The following is a 5,937-nucleotide window of genomic DNA, read 5'->3' on the forward strand; positions in this document are numbered from 1 at the left end:
ACGATCATAACTCCGTTATTTTTAAATCTAGAGACTCTCATTCAAAGACCAAAATGAAGAGTAAAGTATGCCGAATATGCCCATGTTGTTATTAACTGAAGATAATATACGCGAATATAATGGAAATTATAGTTTTTTTTCCGAAATGCCAAAAAAATCGTAAGCGACTTTTTAGTATACAATCTCAACGTAAGTATTGAACTCCCGTTATTAATAATGCTGGAGACTCCAGTAAAAAAACATAGTAAAGAGGAAAGTGATGCAGATTATGAATATATAAACAGATTTTGGATAAACCAATTAAAGGAAGAGAAAACACCTGTTTTCCAAGTGCGACAGAATTTTCACTCAAAGTTCATGATCACAAAACCATTCAGTACGTAGTTGTTAATCAAATATTAGGGGCTGGTGATAATGAACAGCTAGCTGCTAACGTGCATTATCACCATCCCAGTGCCATCAGGTAGTGACACACATCCACCATTATCACCAGTGCCGTCATCACTACTAACACCACCATCACCACCAACCCCAACACTTTTCTACCACTACACGAACTACATGGCACCAGGAGTCGTAGATTCACCATCGGCCAGCATCCTTGCATAACGCCACACTAGCTGCACCATTATCACCATCATCACTATGAGTATCACCGCTCTCCAAAGCAACGACATCATTGACACCACGTGCTTTATCCCTAAGACCAGGCGCGTAAAAACAGCCACTTTAAAACAGCCACTTTAAATGACTTGGGAGCCTTCAGCAGGGTCTGCTCTCTTGCACCCCTTGAAGGTCCAGCGGTGGTAGGTGATCAACTATACTTCACTATCAGTAAGACATTAAGAGCATAATGAACACATAAAAAAGGGGGAGGGGAGTGTAGCTTTTGTACGGGGAGGAATGACATGCGAGGCAAAATCTGGGCCTTGTAGTACCACTTCAACAGCATGTGCTGAAAACGCTGAAAAAAGCAACATAGCCATATCATTAGCATAAGAGTTTTGGGGTTAATGAGAAACAATATTGACCTTCTTTGACATGTCATAGCATTGGCAAAATTTACTTAATAATCTGGTACATAAATTAAAAATTATATTCATAACAATTCGTTAGATGCTAGCAATAGCCAACAAATGTATAGCAAGTGGATTGGCAGTGACTCACTCTGTTGTCAGTGTCACTTGGTACAAACTCGCCTGCGTTGACGGTCTGTCACCCACCCTCACCCTCACAAATCACGATTTCAGTGTTGTATTTTGGAGGACTTTTCAACCTTACATGTCGAGTTCAAAATTGTACCAAGCGACATGCTCTAGGATATAAAAAGAAGGGTAAGAATAGTGATATAATATGAAAACGCATGATCGGCTTGGGTGGTATCTTCTGGTATAAACCTCACATGCGCGGCCTCGATATGCTGTTGGCCAACCATTAAAACGACGATTACAAACAATGAGGGCAGATAGGAAGGTAAAACAAGTGATAATGAAAAAATGAAAAACATTAAGGATTATTTACAGCAAAAAAAAAAAAAAAACTACAAATCTTATAAGGAGTCAAACTGCTTCCACAAAAGAGAGGGTTCCCCTCCCATTCAACAAGCATCCTATCCATGGACTCATGAAAGATAGTACAACCCATCACCCACCCAGTTTTTCAGAAAGGTACTTATGGTGTCAATTCCTAAAGACTGGGACATTCCACCAGCAAGTCCCGAACAGTCACGAGAACGAAGCTATCCTCTACAGAAGGGAGGGGAGGGGGACACTCTTCATGAAAATCATGAGGGAATTAGGTGTCACCAATCCAGGGTTGACATAAAGCCGTCTCCCACCAGCGAGACAAAGCCTATGTAATGGAAGGAGCTCATTAGGCATCTCAAATAGCACACGTCTTGTTGGCCCCCAACTATATCCTTGGTTTCTTGCCAAGAATGGCGAAGTCTGTCTAACTATCTTAGAAAAATCAGATGTAGGCAGCTGATGCAATGGAGAATGGGATTCCACAGCAGGAGGTGGGTGGCCATTGCCGCCTCTGCCACCAGATCATCCGGCTAATTCCCTGACACACCTTGGCATAGGCTGGAACCCAGCAAACCTACCATGATGCTGGCATGAAGAAAAACCACTCTAAAGTCGATGAAACCAAATGATGAGATGGACTAAAAGACTCAAGTGCAGAAAAAGGATTGAAGTAGTCATTGAAAGTCAGCAGAAGTAGTCTGTGGATAAATTGATATGTTAAGCAAATAATGTAACACTTATATCAACCCCGAAAAATAGACGAAATAGCAGGAAGGCCACCAATCCCTGACTGAAGTTGTGAAAGGGAAACAACACGAAGTCCTCCTGCATGCATCTGTTTTTTGAAATATCTTCCTACAGACAGGAAGCGAGGCCCTCACGAGAGGGGAAATGAGCTTTTTCTAACAGCAAAGGACCCACAGAATGTAACCCAGAGAAGTAGTCGATAACATCAGTATTAATTCGATGCAGACAAAGTGTCAATGAAATCACAGAGGCTGGGTATAACAGGACAGGGCACCGTAACCAAAGGAGCAATTCTGGAATCACCTAGAGTGTACCAGCATAAAGATAAACCAGGATCTCTTGTACGGAATGACACAGGACACATATTCCAGGAGGCAGTGAAGACAATAACAAATAATCATCAACATCTTGTAAGGCAAAAAGTCCAAAGGGAGTGGTATCACAAATCTGCTAACAAGCTCTTCAAATTGGGGAATAACATGAATTTCCCCAGTCCTCAGACGAAGATCATTATGTGATGCTCTGGATGTAACATTCAGAGAAGAGTATCTTTAGCTTAGAAATTTTATACCTCAAACTTCCATAATAACGTTAAGAATAACAGATGTATGCACAGCAAGAAGAAAGAGGGTCTGACATGCCAACTCCTGCCGTGCGGTACGAGAATGACCCAATAACATCACGAAATTCATGGTCATAATACAAGTTGCAAAAACAATGGAAATGAAGAATCTAGTTCGGCTGTTTCTCAAAAACAAGACCTAGAAACACGTTCTCTTTTATACAGATTTATGCGTCGAGGAGTACCTCATAAAGAAAAAAATAAATGCCAGCCACAGTATATATATATATATATATATATATATATATATATATATATATATATATATATATATATATATATATATATATATATATACATACATACATATATATATATATATATATATATATATATATATATATATATATATAGTAGATAGATAGATAGGATATAACGATGAGAAAGGACTGCAGCTATAGACTTGGAGCGTGGAAATCGCAGAAGTAATAGGAACAGGATCACCAGGCAGAACACAAACATCGTGACAAAGTTAGGTTCTTTATTTGCTGACGTTTCGGAAAATACTTATTCCATCTTCAGAGACAAAATCTACAATCGAAAATATATATACAGTTAAGATTTTTACGTATGTTATAACGATCAAAACAAGACTAAAAACAATATTGAAGGGTACAAAATCAGAAAGTCCATTAAAATACCGTGTTCGTAAATCAATAAGTAATAAAAACTAAAATGAATGAGTGTAGGAGTAAGAATGCAAAACGTATTCTGTAAAATAGTATGCAGTAGTATTACTGTAAAAAAAAAAAAAAAAAAAAAAAAAAAAAAAAAAAAAAAAAAAAAAACTTTTACCTAGTGGTGGGAAAACAAAACAGTTCACAGGAAGCCATGTCACTAATTGAAGGGTTAAAACGATATTGGCACAAAGCTTCCATAATGGGAAGGCCCGTGTCAAATATTGTTGCTACCACCAAGAACTGTGAAGTGGGAATGACAGAAAGGATGGTCGTGTTGTTGTAAGTGGTCCCGTATTGCTGGAGTGTGGTGGATTGGTTGATTAACTGGCCTGTTCGAACTGAACGACTCCAAGTGCTTCATGCGATTCATGTCTTTAGGTGTCTTAGTAAATTCTTTGACGGCTTCAAAGGTCCAAGTCATCACTGTTCCGAAAACAACGTATATACTTTCCCATAACATACACCGGACCCCTTAGCTTAACAATGAGGAACAAACTTAAAAAAACTTTCTAGCTGAAACACCTCCTCACCCTAAGATGTCACTTTAGAGTTGTGTTTAAATCCCAAAAAACAATCCAGAGTTTTTTCAAGGCAAAAGAAACCATTCCTTCTCCCTACTCTACAAACATCCATTGTTTACCGCTTCAAGTGTGCCAGCTGTAGGGCGGCGAAGTATATAAGTGCAAAACACAAAGACACCTAAAGACAACGAATCCATGTGAACACTTAGGTCGTTCAAGTTCGAACAGGCCAGTTAATCACCAATCCACCACACTCAGCAATACAGGACCACTCACAACCACAACCATCCCTTTCGATTGTGAGATTTTTCTCTGAAGATGGAATAAGTATTTTCGAAACGTCAGCCAAAATAAAGAACCTAAGTTTCCCACGATGTTTGTGTGTTCTTGCCTGGTGATCCTCTTCTCCTCTCTCTCTCTCTCTCTCTCTCTCTCTCTCTCTCTCTCTCTATATATATATATATATATATATATATATATATATATATATATATATATATATATATATATGGAGTTTCTGTGGTACAGTGGGTAAAGCGTGCATTTTCGTACACGGGAGAGTGAGGACTGCCACCCACCAGGGTAATAAAATGTTGGAAGCATTCTCCCGGCCTAACGTGCCGCTTTGGTGGACGTAAGCGGTATTGTGAAGTTGAACCAGTGTTGCTTACCGTAAAGCATTGCAATTTGCACCCAGTCAGCTTGCAGGGCCGATTACAGGATTGGTTCACACAGTTCACACATCCATAGCCACTCCAACACTACAATCACACTTGAAAGCACTCCCTCTCACCCTACATACAATTTTCATACAATCTCTACCAGACAGCTAAGCCATTTCTTGGAGATACTTAGGCTGCCATGTCGGCCACTTCGGTTGGAATAGGCAGGTCCTTCAGTGGATACTCAAAACGGTTGATGATGATTACATATATACACAAATATCTATCTATCTATCTGTCTATCTATAACTTCTCTCTCTCTCTCTCTCCCTTCTCTCTCTCTCTCTCTCTCTCTCTCTCTCTCTCTCTCTCTATATATATATATATATATATATATATATATATATATATATATATATATATATATAGCGTGGTGGACTGAAGAGGTGAGACAAGCTGTGGCAACAAAGAAGAAAATCATACATAATGAATGGATGAGAAATAAGAGGCGTGTGGAAGAAGTTGAGAGGCAAGAAGAGAGTTATATGTGGTGAAAGAAAGAGAGAGGTGAAAAGATTAGTAAGAGAGATGGGAGAGAGTGGATGAAGAATTTGGAAGGAATTTGAGTGTAAATTGGAGAGACTGTAAGAAAATGTCCTGGAAAGAGGTGAAAAGAGTAAGACAGGGTGGAAGTGAAGTTAGCAGCGGAGTGAAAGATAAAAATGGTAGATTACTAGTGGAGAAGGAGAAAAAGTGAGCAGATGGAGAGAACACTTTAAGGAACTGTTGAACATAGAGTATGGAAGTAATGCGAGTATAAGTATTAGGCTAGGGAATGGCTGGGAGAAGGAGGGAGGTGAGAAGACAGGAAAGAAATCATAGGACAGGAAGTTGTGGAAGCAATGAAGAAAGTTAAATCAGGGGAAAGCCCCAGGAATTGATGGAGGTGTGTGGTAGGTGAATGCTGAAGGATGGGGGGGAAGAGAGATAGTAGTAGAATAGATGTGGAAGATGGGCAGATCTCGCCCGGGAGCACAGGTAGGAAGTCCTCCGGAGGATTGGAAGTCAGGGTATAATTATTCCCTTTGTACAAAGGGAAAAGGGGAAAAAGTAGTGTGTGGTAATCATAGGGGGCATTTGTCTTCTTAGTATAATAGGAAAAGTGTATGGCAGGATACT

Source organism: Coenobita brevimanus, chromosome 40 (genome assembly GCF_032717465.1).
Source record: "Coenobita brevimanus isolate Jiangsu-jjx chromosome 40, ASM3271746v2, whole genome shotgun sequence".
NCBI classification, from domain to species: Eukaryota; Metazoa; Arthropoda; class Malacostraca; order Decapoda; family Coenobitidae; genus Coenobita; species Coenobita brevimanus.